A 17,588-nucleotide genomic window follows, 5' to 3' on the forward strand; every position below is an offset into this window, starting at 1 on the left:
TATACTGCATGAGCCCCACACAGCCTCCGTATATACTGCATGAGCCTCACACAGCCTTCCTATATACTGCATGAGCCCCACACAGGCTCCCTATATACTGCATAAGCCCCACACAGCCTCCCCATATACTGCATGAGCCCCACACAGCCTCCCCATATACTGCATGAGCCCAACACAGCCTCCGTATATACTGCATGAGCCCCACACAGCCTTCCTATATACTGCATGACCCCACACAGCCTCCCTATATACTTCATGAGCCCCACACAGCCTCCGTATATACTGCATGAGCCCCACACAGCCTTCCTATATACTGCATGAGCCCCACACAGCCTCCCCATATACTGCATGAGCCCCACACAGCCTCCCTATATACAGCATGAGCCCCACACAGCCTCCCTATAAACTGCATTAGCCCCACACAGCCTCCCTATATATTCCATGAGCCCCACACAGCCTCCCATATACTGCATGAGCCCAACACAGCCTCCCTATATACAACATGAGCCCCACACAGCCTCTCTATATACAGCATGAGCCCCATACAGCCTCCCCATATACTGCATGAGCCTCACACAGCCTCCCTATATACAGCATGAGCCCCACACAGCCTCCCTAAATACAACATGAGCCCCACACAGCCTCCCTATATACAGCACGAGCCCCACACAGCCTCCCTATATACTGCATTAGCCCCAAACAGCCTCCCTATATATTCCATGAGCCCCACACAGCCTCTCCATATACAGCATGAGCCTCACATCGTCTCCCGATATACAGCACGAGCCCCACACAGCCTCCCCATATACTGAATGAACCCCACACAGCCTCCCCATATACTGCATGAGCCCCACACAGCCTCCCTATATACTGCATGAGCCCCACACAGCCTCCCCTTATACTGCATGAGCCCCACACAGCCTCCCTATATACAACATGAGCCCCACACAGCCTCCCTATATACAGCATGAGCCCCACACAGCCACCCCATATATTGCATGAGCCCCATACAGCCTCCCCATATACTGCATGAGCCCCACACAGCCTCACTATATACAGCATGAGCCTCACACAGCCTCCCTATATACAGCATAGCTCCACACAACCTCCCCATATACTGTATGAGCCCCACACAGCCTCCCTAAATACAACATGAGCCCCACACAGCCTCCCTATATACTGCATTAGCCCCAAACAGCCTCCCTATATATTCCATGAGCCCCACACAGCCTCTCCATATACAGCATGAGCCTCACATAGCCTCCCGATATACAGCACGAGCCCCACACAGCCTCCCCATAAACTGCATGTGCCCCACACAGCATCCCCATATACTGCATGAGCCCACACACAGTTTCTCCATATACTGCAAGAGCCCCACGCAGCCTCCCTATATACTGCATGAGCCCCACAGCCTCCCTATATACGGCATGAGCCCCACACAGCCTCCGTATACACTGCATGAGCCCCACACAGCCTCCCTATATATTCCATGAGCCCCACACAGCCTCCCCATATACTGTATGAGCCCCACACAGCCTCCCCTTATACTGCATGAGCCCCATACAGCCTCCCCATATACAACATGAGCCCCACACAGCCTCCCTATATACAACATGAGCCCCACACAGCCTCCCCTTATACTGCATGAGCCCCACACAGCCTCCCCTTATACTGCATGAGCCCCATACAGCCTCCCCATATACAACATGAGCCCCACACAGCCTCCCCATATACAGCATGAGCCCCACACAGCCTCCCCTTATACTGCATGAGCCCCATACAGCCTCCCCATATACAACATGAGCCCCACACAGCCTCCCTATATACAACATGAGCCCCACAGCCTCCCTATATACTGCATGAGCCCAACACAGCCTCGCTATATATTCCATGAGCCCCACACAGCCTCCCCATATACTGAATGAACCCCACACAGCCTCCCCATATACTGCATGAGCCCCACACAGCCTCCCTATATACTGCATGAGCCCCACACAGCCTCCCCATATACTGCATGAGCCCCACACAGCCTCACTATATACAGCATGAGCCTCACACAGCCTCCCTATATACAGCATGAGCTCCACACAACCTCCCCATGTACTGTATGAGCCTCACACAGCCTCCCTAAATACAACATGAGCCCCACACAGCCTTCCTATATACAGCATGAGCCCCACACAGCCTCCCTATATACTGCATTAGCCCCAAACAGCCTCCCTATATATTCCATGAGCCCCACACAGCCTCTCCATATACAGCATGAGCCTCACATAGCCTCCCTATATACAGCACGAGCCCCACACAGCCTCCCCATATACTGCATGAGCCCCACACAGCCTCACTATATACAGCATGAGCCTCACACAGCCTCCCTATATACAGCATGAGCTCCACACAACCTCCCCATATACTGTATGAGCCCCACACAGCCTCCCTAAATACAACATGAGCCCCACACAGCCTCCCTATATACAGCATGAGCCCCACACAGCCTCCCTATATACTGCATTAGCCCCAAACAGCCTCCCTATATATTCCATGAGCCCCACACAGCTTCCCCATATACAGCATGAGCCCCACACAGCCTCTCCATATACAGCATGAGCCTCACATAGCCTCCCTATATACAGCACGAGCCCCACACAGCCTCCCCATAAACTGCATGAGCCCCACACAGCCTCCCTATATACTGCATGAGCCCCACAGCCTCCCTATATACGGCATGAGGCCCACACAGCCTCACTATACACTGCATGAGCCCCACACAGCCTCCCTATATATTCCATGAGCCCCACACAGCCTCCCCTTATACTGCATGAGCCCCATACAGCCTCCCTATATACAACATGAGCCCCACACAGCCTCCCTATTATCAGCATGAGCCCCACAGCCTCTGTATAGACTGCATGAGCCCAACACAGCCTCCCCATACACTGTATGAGCCCCACACAGCCTCCTGTTGTGAAATTGGATTTTGGGCTCCCCCGGTGGCCACTGGTGGAATTGAACTTGTGTGCATCATCCCCTCTGTTCACCTGTTCCCATCAGGATGTGGGAGTCGCTATTTAGCCTTGCTCCTCTGTCACTTCCATGCCGGTCAACATTGTAATCAGAAGCCTTTCTGTGCATGTTCCTGCTGCTAGACAACTCCCAGCTAAGTTGGACTTTTGTCCTTGTTTGTTTTTGCATTTTGTTCCAGTTCACAGCTGTTGTTTTGTTTCTGTGTCTGGAAAGCTCTTGTGATCTGAAATTGCCACTCTGATGTTATGAGTTAATACTAGAGTCTTAAAGTAATTTCAGGATGGTGTTTTGATAGGGTTTTCAGCTGACCATGAAAGTGCCCTTTCTGTCTTCCTGCTATCTAGTAAGCGGACCTCGATTTTGCTAAACCTATTTTCATACTACGTTTGTCATTTTCATCTAAAATCACCGCCAATATATGTGGGGGCCTCTGTCTGCCTTTCGGGGAAATTTCTCTAGAGGTGAGCCAGGACTGTATTTTCCTCTGCCAGGATTAGTTAGTCCTCCGGCTGGCGCTGGGCATCTAGGGATAAATCGTAGGCAACGCTACCCGGCTACTATTAGTTGTGCGGCAGGTTTAGTTCATGGTCAGTTTAGTTTCCATCCTTCCAAGAGCTAGTTCTTATGTATGCTGGGCTATGTTCTCTTGCCATTGAGAACCATAACAGTTTGACCGGCCAGACAAAGGGTTAAATTAATTGGCAGAGAAAGGAGAGAAAAAAGAAGTCTGCTGAAGATTTTTTTTTTTTTTTTTTTTTCCCTTCAATTCTGAGTGTGCTTATAATTGAATCTCTTGCAAGTCTGCCTATATTGGAGCCTTTCTCTCTCTCTCTCCTTCTAATCCTGGAATGGCTCTGTGTTCACCTGTTTAAAATGGATATTCAGAGTTTAGCTGCAGGTTTGAATAATCTCACCACGAAAGTTCAAAATTTACAAGATTTTGTTGTTCATGTTCCTATATCTGAACCTAGAATTCCTTTGCCTGAATTTTTTCTCGGGGAATAGATCTTGCTTTCAAAATTTCAAAAATAATTGCAAGTTGTTTTTGTCCCTGAAATCTCGCTCTGCTGGAGATCCTGCACAGCAGGTCAGGATTGTGATTTCCTTGCTCCGGGGCGACCCTCAAGATTGGGCTTTTGCATTGGCTCCAGGGGATCCTGCGTTGCTCAATGTGGATGCGTTTTTTCTGGCCTTGGGGTTGCTTTATGAGGAACCTCATTTAGAGCTTCAGGCGGAAAAGGCCTTGATGTCCCTATCTCAGGGGCAAGATGAAGCTGAAATATACTGCCAAAAATTCCGTAAATGGGCTGTGCTTACTCAGTGGAATGAGTGCGCCCTGGCGGCGAATTTCAGAGAGGGTCTCTCTGATGCCATTAAGGATGTTATGGTGGGGTTCCCTGTGCCTGCGGGTCTGAATGAGTCCATGACAATGGCTATCCAGATCGATAGGCGTCTGCGGGAGCGCAAACCTGTGCACCATTTGGCGGTGTCTACTGAGAAGACGCCAGAGAATATGCAATGTGATAGAATTCTGTCCAGAAGTGAACGGCAGAATTTTAGACGAAAAAATGGGTTGTGCTTCTATTGCGGTGATTCAACTCATGTTATATCAGCATGCTCTAGGCGTACTAAGAAGCTTGATAAGTCTGTTTCAATTGGCACTTTACAGTCTAAGTTTATTCTATCTGTGACCCTGATTTGTTCTTTATCATCTATTACCGCGGACGCCTATGTCGACTCTGGCGCCGCTTTGAGTCTTATGGATTGGTCCTTTGCCAAACGCTGTGGGTATGATTTAGAGCCTCTTGAAACTCCTATACCTCTGAAGGGGATTGACTCCACCCCATTGGCTAGTAATAAACCACAATACTGGACACAAGTAACTATGCGGATTAATCCGGATCACCAGGAGATTATTCGCTTTCTTGTGCTGTATAACCTACATGATGTGTTGGTGCTTGGATTGCCATGGCTGCAATCTCATAACCCAGTCCTCGACTGGAAAGCTATGTCTGTGTTAAGCTGGGGATGTAAGGGGACGCATGGGGACGTACCTTTGGTTTCCATTTCATCATCTATTCCCTCTGAGATTCCTGAATTCTTGTCTGACTATTGTGACGTTTTTGAAGAACCTAAGCTTGGTTCACTACCTCCGCACCGGGAGTGCGATTGTGCCATAGATTTGATTCCGGGTAGTAAATACCCTAAGGGTCGTTTATTTAATCTGTCTGTGCCTGAACATGCTGCTATGCGAGAATATATAAAGGAGTCCTTGGAAAAGGGACATATTCGTCCTTCGTCATCTCCCTTAGGAGCCGGTTTTTTCTTTGTGGCTAAGAAAGATGGCTCTTTGAGGCCGTGTATTGATTATCGGCTTTTGAATAAAATCACGGTTAAATATCAATATCCGTTGCCACTGCTGACTGATTTGTTTGCTCGCATAAAGGGGGCCAAGTGGTTCTCTAAGATAGATCTCCGTGGGGCGTATAATTTGGTGCGAATTAAGCAGGGGGATGAGTGGAAAACCGCATTTAATACGCCCGAGGGCCACTTCGAGTATTTGGTGATGCCTTTTGGTCTTTCAAATGCCCCTTCAGTCTTTCAGTCCTTTATGCATGACATTTTCCGTGATTATTTGGATAAATTTATGATTGTGTATCTGGATGATATTTTGATTTTTTCGGATGACTGGGACTCTCATGTCCAGCAGGTCAGGAGGGTTTTTCAGGTTTTGCGGTCTAATTCCTTGTGTGTGAAGGGTTCTAAGTGCGTTTTTGGGGTTCAAAAGATTTCCTTCTTGGGATATATTTTTTCCCCCTCTTCCATCGAGATGGATCCTGTCAAGGTTCAGGCTATTTGCGATTGGACGCAACCCTCTTCTCTTAAGAGTCTTCAGAAATTTTTGGGCTTTGCTAACTTTTATCGTCGATTTATTGCTGGTTTTTCTGATGTTGTTAAACCATTGACTGATTTGACTAAGAAGGGTGCTGATGTTGCTGATTGGTCCCCTGCTGCTGTGGAGGCCTTTCGGGAGCTTAAGCGCCGCTTTTCTTCCGCCCCTGTGTTGCGTCAGCCTGATGTTGCTCTTCCTTTTCAGGTTGAGGTCGACGCTTCTGAAATCGGAGCTGGGGCGGTTTTGTCGCAGAGAAGTTCCGATTGCTCCGTGATGAGACCTTGTGCTTTTTTTTCTCGTAAATTTTCGCCCGCCGAGCGGAATTATGATATTGGGAATCGGGAGCTTTTGGCCATGAAGTGGGCTTTTGAGGAGTGGCGTCATTGGCTTGAGGGGGCTAGACATCAGGTGGTGGTATTGACTGACCACAAAAATCTAATTTATCTTGAGTCCGCTAGACGCCTGAATCCTAGACAGGCGCGCTGGTCGTTGTTTTTCTCTCGGTTTAATTTTGTGGTGTCCTACCTGCCGGGTTCTAAGAATGTTAAGGCGGATGCCCTTTCTAGGAGTTTTGAGCCTGACTCCCCTGGTAATTCTGAACCTACAGGTATCCTTAAGGATGGAGTGATATTGTCTGCCGTTTCTCCAGACCTGCGGCGGGCCTTGCAGGAGTTTCAGGCGGATAGACCTGATCGTTGCCCACCTGGTAGACTGTTTGTTCCTGATGATTGGACCAGTAAAGTCATTTCTGAGGTTCATTCTTCTGCGTTGGCAGGTCATCCTGGAATCTTTGGTACCAGGGATTTGGTGGCAAGGTCCTTCTGGTGGCCTTCCCTGTCACGAGATGTGCGAGGCTTTGTGCAGTCTTGTGACGTTTGTGCTCGGGCCAAGCCTTGTTGTTCTCGGGCTAGTGGATTGTTGTTGCCCTTGCCTATCCCGAAGAGGCCTTGGACGCACATCTCGATGGATTTTATTTCGGATCTTCCTGTTTCTCAGAAGATGTCTGTCATCTGGGTGGTGTGTGACCGTTTCTCTAAGATGGTCCATTTGGATCCCCTGCCTAAGTTGCCTTCTTCTTCCGAGTTGGTTCCTCTGTTTTTTCAAAATGTGGTCCGTTTGCATGGTATTCCGGAGAATATCGTTTCTGACAGAGGAACCCAATTCGTGTCTAGATTTTGGCGAGCATTCTGTGCTAGGATGGGCATAGATTTGTCTTTCTCGTCTGCTTTCCATCCTCAGACTAATGGCCAGACCGAGCGGACGAATCAGACCTTGGAGACATATTTGAGGTGTTTTGTGTCTGCAGATCAGGATGATTGGGTTGCTTTTTTGCCTTTAGCGGAGTTTGCCCTCAATAATCGGGCCAGCTCTGCCACCTTGGTGTCTCCTTTTTTCTGTAATTCGGGGTTTCATCCTCGATTTTCTTCCGGTCAGGTGGAATCTTCGGATTGTCCTGGAGTGGATGCTGTGGTGGAGAGGTTGCATCAATTTTGGGGGCAGGTAGTGGACAATTTGAAGTTGTCCCAGGAGAAGACTCAGCTTTTTGCCAACCGCCGGCGTCGGGTTGGTCCTTGGCTTTGTGTTGGGGACTTGGTGTGGTTGTCTTCTCGTTTTGTCCCTATGAGGGTTTCTTCTCCTAAGTTTAAGCCTCGCTTCATCGGCCCGTACAAGATATTGGAGATTCTTAACCCTGTGTCCTTCCGTTTGGACCTCCCTGCATCTTTTTCTATTCATAATGTTTTTCATCGGTCATTATTGCGCAGGTATGAGGTACCGGTTGTGCCTTCCGTTGAGCCTCCTGCTCCGGTGTTGGTTGAGGGCGAGTTGGAGTACGTTGTGGAAAAAATCTTGGACTCCCGTGTTTCCAGACGGAAACTCCAGTATCTGGTCAAATGGAAGGGATACGGTCAGGAGGATAATTCTTGGGTGACTGCCTCTGATGTTCATGCCTCCGATCTGGTCCGTGCCTTTCATAGGGCTCATCCTGATCGCCCTGGTGGTTCTGGTGAGGGTTCGGTGCCCCCTCCTTGAGGGGGGGGTACTGTTGTGAAATTGGATTTTGGGCTCCCCCGGTGGCCACTGGTGGAATTGAACTTGTGTGCATCATCCCCTCTGTTCACCTGTTCCCATCAGGATGTGGGAGTCGCTATTTAGCCTTGCTCCTCTGTCACTTCCATGCCGGTCAACATTGTAATCAGAAGCCTTTCTGTGCATGTTCCTGCTGCTAGACAACTCCCAGCTAAGTTGGACTTTTGTCCTTGTTTGTTTTTGCATTTTGTTCCAGTTCACAGCTGTTGTTTTGTTTCTGTGTCTGGAAAGCTCTTGTGATCTGAAATTGCCACTCTGATGTTATGAGTTAATACTAGAGTCTTAAAGTAATTTCAGGATGGTGTTTTGATAGGGTTTTCAGCTGACCATGAAAGTGCCCTTTCTGTCTTCCTGCTATCTAGTAAGCGGACCTCGATTTTGCTAAACCTATTTTCATACTACGTTTGTCATTTTCATCTAAAATCACCGCCAATATATGTGGGGGCCTCTGTCTGCCTTTCGGGGAAATTTCTCTAGAGGTGAGCCAGGACTGTATTTTCCTCTGCCAGGATTAGTTAGTCCTCCGGCTGGCGCTGGGCGTCTAGGGATAAAACGTAGGCAACGCTACCCGGCTACTATTAGTTGTGCGGCAGGTTTAGTTCATGGTCAGTTTAGTTTCCATCCTTCCAAGAGCTAGTTCTTATGTATGCTGGGCTATGTTCTCTTGCCATTGAGAACCATAACAGCCTCCCATATACTGCATGAGCCCCACACAGCCTCCCTATATACTGCATGAGCCCCACACAGCCTCCGTATATACTGCATGAGCCTCACACAGCCTCCCCATATACTGCATGAGCCTCACACAGCCTTCCTATATACTGCATGAGCCCCCTCACAGTCTTCCTATATACTGCATGAGCCCCACACAGCCTCCCTATATACTGCATGAGCCCCACACAGCCTCCCCATATACTGCATGAGCCCCACACAGCCTCCCCATATACTGCATGAGCCCCACACAGCCTCCGTATATACTGCATGAGCCCCACACAGCCTTCCTATGTACTGCATGAGCCCCACACAGCCTCCCTATATACTGCATGAGCCCCACACAGCCTCCGTATATACTGCATGAGCCCCACACAGCCTTTTTATATACTGCATGAGCCCCACACAGCCTCCCCATATACTGCATGAGCCCCACACAGCCTCCCTATATACAGCATGAGCCCCACACAGCCTCACTATACACTGCATGAGCCCCACACAGCCTCCCTATATATTCCATGAGCCCCACACAGCCTCCCATATACTGCATGAGCCCCACACAGCCTCCCTATATACAGCATGAGCCCCACACAGCCACCCCATATATTGCATGAGCCCCATACAGCCTCCCCATATACTGCATGAGCCCCACACAGCCTCACTATATACAGCATGAGCCTCACACAGCCTCCCTATATACTGCATTAGCCCCAAACAGCCTCCCTATATATTCCATGAGCCCCACACAGCCTCCCCATATACTGCATGAGCCCCACACAGCCTCCGTATATACTGCATGAGCCCCACACAGCCTCCCCATGTCCAGCAAAGAGCCCCACACAGCCTCCCTATATACTGCATGAGCCCCACACAGCCTCCCTATATACTGCATGAGCCCCACACAGCCTCCCTATATACTGCATGAGCCCCACACAGCCTCCGTATATACTGCATGAGCCTCACACAGCCTCCCCATATACTGCATGAGCCTCACACAGCCTTCCTATATACTGCATGAGCCCCCTCACAGTCTTCCTATATACTGCATGAGCCCCACACAGCCTCCCTATATACTGCATGAGCCCCACACAGCCTCCCCATATACTGCATGAGCCCCACACAGCCTCCCCATATACTGCATGAGCCCCACACAGCCTCCGTATATACTGCATGAGCCCCACACAGCCTTCCTATGTACTGCATGAGCCCCACACAGCCTCCCTATATACTGCATGAGCCCCACACAGCCTCCGTATATACTGCATGAGCCCCACACAGCCTTTTTATATACTGCATGAGCCCCACACAGCCTCCCCATATACTGCATGAGCCCCACACAGCCTCCCCATATACTGCATGAGCCCCACACAGCCTTCCTATGTACTGCATGAGCCCCACACAGCCTCCCTATATACTGCATGAGCCCCACACAGCCTCCGTATATACTGCATGAGCCCCACACAGCCTTTTTATATACTGCATGAGCCCCACACAGCCTCCCTATATACAGCATGAGCCCCACACAGCCTCACTATACACTGCATGAGCCCCACACAGCCTCCCTATATATTCCATGAGCCCCACACAGCCTCCCATATACTGCATGAGCCCCACACAGCCTCCCTATATACAGCATGAGCCCCACACAGCCACCCCATATATTGCATGAGCCCCATACAGCCTCCCCATATACTGCATGAGCCCCACACAGCCTCACTATATACAGCATGAGCCTCACACAGCCTCCCTATATACTGCATGAGCCCCACACAGCCTCCCTATATATTCCATGAGCCCCACACAGCCTCTCCATATACTGCATGAGCCCCACACAGCCTCCCCATATACTGCATGAGCCCCACACAGCCTCACTATATACAGCATGAGCCTCACACAGCCTCCCTATATACTGCATGAGCCCCACACAGCCTCCCTATATACAGCATGAGCCTCACACAGCCTCCCCATATACTGCATGAGCCTCACACAGCCTTCCTATATACTGCATGAGCCCCCTCACAGTCTTCCTATATACTGCATGAGCCCCACACAGCCTCCCTATATACTGCATGAGCCCCACACAGCCTCCCCATATACTGCATGAGCCCCACACAGCCTCCCCATATACTGCATGAGCCCCACACAGCCTCCGTATATACTGCATGAGCCCCACACAGCCTTCCTATGTACTGCATGAGCCCCACACAGCCTCCCTATATACTGCATGAGCCCCACACAGCCTCCGTATATACTGCATGAGCCCCACACAGCCTTTTTATATACTGCATGAGCCCCACACAGCCTCCCCATATACTGCATGAGCCCCACACAGCCTCCCCATATACTGCATGAGCCCCACACAGCCTTCCTATGTACTGCATGAGCCCCACACAGCCTCCCTATATACTGCATGAGCCCCACACAGCCTCCGTATATACTGCATGAGCCCCACACAGCCTTTTTATATACTGCATGAGCCCCACACAGCCTCCCTATATACAGCATGAGCCCCACACAGCCTCACTATACACTGCATGAGCCCCACACAGCCTCCCTATATATTCCATGAGCCCCACACAGCCTCCCTATATACAGCATGAGCCCCACACAGCCACCCCATATATTGCATGAGCCCCATACAGCCTCCCCATATACTGCATGAGCCCCACACAGCCTCACTATATACAGCATGAGCCTCACACAGCCTCCCTATATACTGCATGAGCCCCACACAGCCTCCCTATATATTCCATGAGCCCCACACAGCCTCTCCATATACTGCATGAGCCCCACACAGCCTCCGTATATACTGCATGAGCCCCACACAGCCTTGTACTTGCTGTGCAGTGAGAGCAGAGCCCTCTGTTCTAGTCTACTCCTGTGTGAGATGTAATGACAGCCTGCTCTGATCTCACTTCAAAGCATGTACAACTTGCACATAGGGTTGCCAACCTATTATTCAATTTTTCCTGGACAACTGGACCAAAACTTACAGACGGTCCAAATTTTTTACGGACATTACCACGCCCCTTAATAAATCCACACCCCTTGATACAACTACATCCACTGAGATATGTCCAAAATAATGCAGAGTAAGAGCACATTCTAAGAGTTACACCAAGCAAAAAGGATAGGTGAAGTGGCAATGTGCAATGTATACATACGATAGATAGATAGATAGATAGATAGATAGATAATAGACAGATAACAGATAGATAGATAGATAATAGATAGACAGACAGATAACAGATAGATAGATAGATAGATAGATAGATAGATAGATAGATAGATAGATAGATAGATAGATAGATAGATAGATAGATAATAAAAAGGGAGGTAGCCCACCAGTTAAAGGTGAGGAAAGGTGCTATTTAACAGACCAAAGTGGCAACGTTTCGGCTCAGGGTTGTGAGCTTTTTTCAAGCTGCATTTTTTGCCGGGTTTTTCAGCATCCCATAGTTTAGTTTTGCTTCCACCACAGAAGCATGAGCAATGCAATGTGTTAGATCACCAATGCAAGACATATGTGAAACCACAAAACTATTTTGGAGAAAAAGAGCAATTTGATCAAACTATTTAGTGGAAAAAGATTTTTATGTCGGAAAAAATAGCGATTATTCTCAACAAAAAAGTTCACATGAGTTCATGGAAAAAAAACACAATTACAGACGTTATAGCAGGGATCGGTGAGTTGGTCGGGAATAGTTTACCTGAGACGTTGGCAAAGCATTGAGTTTGTAGGACACTGGTTACTTTTTACACTTTGGTCGGCCCTTGAGTTGCGCGGGTCTTGTTCAATCTCACACCTTGGTCAGCCGATGTGTACTTTGCACATGTCGCTAATTTTGTTACATTGTCGTAATCCTAACTGTCATTCTCAGGAGACCAAGACGTTATGTTTTAAACTTGGGAAAATCACAAAAATAAATGTGTTTCACACCCTGCCGTACCTGCTTTTTTTTCACTAACAACGCAGCTAAACCTGATACCTGTGTTTGTGCACTTACTTATTGCTTTCTATGGTTGAAAAATTGCTGCAAAAAGTGACTTTCTGCAGTGTCATAATCAGAGTTTTCGGGAACTTGGGATACAGGAGTTTTTTTTGCCTGGGTCCATATACTCTGAGGATACGGGCGACACGGTGATATTGGGCATCACTGGAGCGAAGCAAAGCTGGACTACACGCCACCACTATCAGCAGCATGGGAAGCTCAGGAGTGGGCACTGACAGAAGGGGCCCCTGTACACGGACAGTACATAATGCACAATTCCACCGGCCCCCTAACCTCCTGGAACCTCTTGGACCCCCGTCGGATGCGTAGGTTTCCTGACCCGATTAGAACCATCTCTGAGAGGAGCCCATTGACGGTATGATAGTATGTGTTCTTTTTTTTCATAAACAGCGCCACTCTTGTCTGTGGGCTGAGTCTGGTATTGCAACACAGCACCTTTTACTTCAATTAGGATCAGCTTAGAAGGTGAAACAGCACAATATATAAAAATGGGGATCTATCGCATTGGTGTATATAGTCAGTCCAGATGTGGCTTGTGGGGCCTGTAGCCCACCACGGATACAAGTATCATTATACATGACCCCAGTGGCGCCCCGTGAATAGCAATAAAGTATGCGACTGTGGTCTCACGCCTTGCCTGACGTTCTCCTGACATACGCCGTATATGTATGGCAGAAGTCGGGATGAGCGGCATGGAGCGGGTTCACGTTGTGAACCTGCTCCATTCCTGGAGGGTTTCAGCTATTTTACATAGCAGACACCAGCCTGTGAGTGCTGTGATTGGAGCCAGCTCTGATCACAGCAGAATAACCCCTCTGATGATGCGGTGAACGGCACCCTAGATATATAAGCGGTCAGATGGGAAGGCTCCCTCTGCAATCCCATTGGGTGTTCACAACGCAGTCTCAGGAAGCCAATGATTTGCTGTGATGGCGGCGAAGGCTGATTCTGACCTTTGCTATGTGGCCCCAGAGTTTTTATATAAGCCCCTATATATTCCCCTACCTCAGTAACAGACTAATATAACAATGTAAATGAGCCGGCTCTACATTTCCTGCTTGTAGATAATATTTCAAGACCAAACATCTAATTTCAGGGTTTGTTATTTCACAAGCGTCAAATGCAGCGACGCAGATACAGTGTAGAACCTGATACAGCGGAGTACAGGAGCCCGCGACATCCTATGACGGCTACGGTCGCACGGCCTCGGCTGGAGCCGCCACATTCTCCTCTGTCCCAGTCACAGATGCACATTGTGTCCTATATGAGGTCGTCAGCCCCACCGCAGACTAAGGGCTCATTTCCACTTGCAAGAGAAAAAACGGATGTAGCGTATGCAATTGTCATGCGAGTGTTTTGCGAGTGCAATGCGATTTTTAATCGCACCATCCGTATGACATCCGTATGCAATGCGTTTTTTTTCTCTGCAACTATTTTTCTACAGTCATTTACAGGACTATTTACAGTGTTCTATGCCACAGAATGGTAATGTATCTGTAAAAGACGGACGGAATACGGATGGTCCGTATTCCATGTGTTTTTTTCACGCACCCATTGACTTACATTGGCGAGTCTCGTCCAAGATACACAGCAATACACAGCATGCTGCAATTTTTTCTCAGTCCGATTTCGGCTGAGAAAAAAATCGCAAATGAAAAGACACCTATTGAATAACATTGGTCCAAGTGCAATCCGATTTTTTTATCGGATTGCACTCGTCCGTTTTCCTCGCAAGTGGAAATGAGCCCTAATACAGAAATCCGCAATATTCACCAGCACAGACAATGTGCCAGATGGACCATCCTCTATAATGTAAGGCTGGGTTCACACACAGCAGATTCCAGCAAATATCGCACTGTTCATCGTGTGTGCAGCCGAGGAAAACATTCCACATTACACACAGAGAGAGGGAGTATATATGTAGATACAGTAGATGGATAGATAGATAGATAGATAGATAGATAGATAGATAGATAATAAATAGACGATAGATAGATAGATAGATAGATAGATAGATAGATAGATAATAAATAGATGATAGATAGATAGATAGATAGATAGATAGATAGATAATAAATAGATAGATAGATAGATAATAAATAGATGATAGATAGATAATAGATAGATAATAAATAGATGATAGATAGATAGATAGATAGATAGATAGATAATAAATAGATGATAGATAGATAGATAATAAATAGATGATAGATAGATAGATAGATAGATAGATAGATAGATAGATAGATAATAAGTAGATGATAGATAGAGCGGGAGATAGAGAAAGAAGGAAGGAGGAAAGGGAGAGAGAGAAATTACATATGTAGATAGATAGATATATACACATGCAGAGAGAGAGAGAGGAAGAAGGGAGATAGAGAGGGAGACAGAAAGAAAGGGTGAGAGAGGGGGATGAGGAGATGGAGGGAGAGAGAAAGGAAGTAAAGGGAGAGAGACAGGAAGGGTGAGAGAGAGGAAGAGACAGAAAGAGAGGGAGGGAGCGAGGAAGGGAGAGAGAGGGGGATGGAGAGAGAGGGAGAGAAAAAGGAAGGAAAAGGAGAGAGAGGAAGTAAAGGGAGAGAGGAAAAGAGAGGGAGTGAGGAAAGGGAGAGAGAGACAGAGGGAAGGAGAGAGAGAGGGAGAGACAGAGAGAGGGGAAGAGACAGAAGCAGAGAGAGTTAAGGGAGAGAGAGTGGGGGAGACAGAGGGAGGGAAGTAGAGAGAGAGAGAGAGGGAAGCAAAGAGAGACAGACAAAGGGGGAGAGAGCGATAGAAGATGGGGATACATATATGCATATAGAGAGAAACACGCACATCTATACACAAGCTGATGGTGAAAACGTAACAATTGCCGCTGACCATACACTAGTGAAAATCTGATTTAAACCCCTCAGATTGTTTTTTTTTTGTTTTGCGTATGCAAGAAAATCAGTGGTGTCTGAACGAGGCCTTAGACATTATAACAGTAGATCTCTGATCTCCGGTAACTGGGGCTAACGACCCGTCACATCAGCACAGGATCTTATTAGCATAAATGGCGTGTGGAAATAATAACTGATTACTCAACCAATCAAACACCTAGGATTGCGTGATGTCACCAGTTGCCAGGCAGAGGCATCTTGCAGCTCGTTCATTATTGTAGAGATTTCGGAGACACAGGGATGAACGACATTTTGTTGCTTCTCAAACACTTACCGTAAATGTTTTGGATTTTATTTTACAAAAGCCATGAAGCTAAAATCCGGATGTTATAGGAAGTGCTATTACTAATGCTAACAATAATATTCATTCTAATTTTTATAACTTTTTTTGCATTCGGTTTTTCCTGGCAGCCCCTTAGAGAATGAATGGAGGTGGGTGTTTGATCTGCTGTGACCTTTCATAACAGAGATTATAGTACGCAATCAGGGAAAAAACTCCCATTCTACCAATCAATGCGAGTCCCAGCGGCCAGACTGCAACCGATCAGTGATTTAACAACTATCAGGCTGATAGATGATGACTTGTTTTCTCCAGACCAACTATCAGGCTGATAGATGATGACTTGTTTTCTCCAGACCGACTATCAGGCTGATAGATGATGACTTGTTTTCTCCAGACCAACTATCAGGCTGATAGATGATGACTTGTTTTCTCCAGACCGACTATCAAGCTGATAGATGATGACTTGTTTTCTCCAGACCAACTATCTGGCTGATAGATGATGACTTGTTTTCTCCAGACCAACTATCAGGCTGATAGATGATGACTTGTTTTCTCCAGACCAACTATCAGGCTGATAGATGATGACTTGTTTTCTCCAGACCAACTATCAGGCTGATAGATGATGACTTGTTTTCTCCAGACCAACTATCAGGCTGATAGATGATGACTTGTTTTCTCCAGACAACCCCTTTAAGCCCCTCCCACAACTGTACATCCAGGCAGGCACTGATTGGCTAATTGTCAGATTGCGAAACACTGAAAACAAATTTTCGCAGGTTCCAGACCCCTTATGGGACTAGTATGTATAGTAAAAAGAAAAAAAAAACAATACGCCGAATGTTGGGGGTTGAAGAAGACTTATCATCACAATGACCCTGTTTTTTTTGTGTTTTCTTTTAATAAAATGGTAAATTAATCATTTTCTAAACGTAACTTATTAAAATATGTAAAAAAAATTGCTTTATAAGGGTAAGTACATTTTACAAATGATCCAGCTCCTGGCAAGGGTTGGGATGGAATGTCTAGAGAACTTCGTCTCTTGATCTCTACAGTAAAGAGTGGTCATAAGGAGGAGTGTCTCTCTCTCTGCACGACCTGACCTGTATTGTATAGACATTGCATTGATTTAAATGGACATTGTGTAATTCTGATTTTTACCTGTGGTGGTGCTGTAGAGACATTGAGAACAAGCTGCTAGTTTACCTAATAGATTACATGTAATACCTGGAGGGCCCAGCAGAGGGACACACTGATCACCTGATTCTTAGCTAATGCACAGCGCTGGGGATGAAGATCCCTGGACAGTGACACCTGGTGGTGTTGTCTGGAATTGCACATTTTCAATCTCAAAATTACCCATTTTTGCACAAAAAAAGCATCAATTAGGGCCTTTCCTTGGGGTAAATACTAAAGTGTTTTAGCTATAGTGCAAACAACCAGCAGTATTTTTTTTCCCCTTTTGATATGTTCGTTTATATAACTGTTTATTCTTTCCATCCTGTGTCTGTATTCTCACCCCGGTGTGATCTTAAAGGGGTTTTCCAGTGAAAACAAAATATTATTAATCCAGTGGGTAGGTGATAATTTCCAGATCAGTGGGTGTCCGACCACTTGGATCCACGCCAACCGGATGCCGACCGCTCCTCCATTCA

Source organism: Ranitomeya variabilis, chromosome 2 (assembly GCF_051348905.1).
Source record: "Ranitomeya variabilis isolate aRanVar5 chromosome 2, aRanVar5.hap1, whole genome shotgun sequence".
Classification (NCBI taxonomy): domain Eukaryota; kingdom Metazoa; phylum Chordata; class Amphibia; order Anura; family Dendrobatidae; genus Ranitomeya; species Ranitomeya variabilis.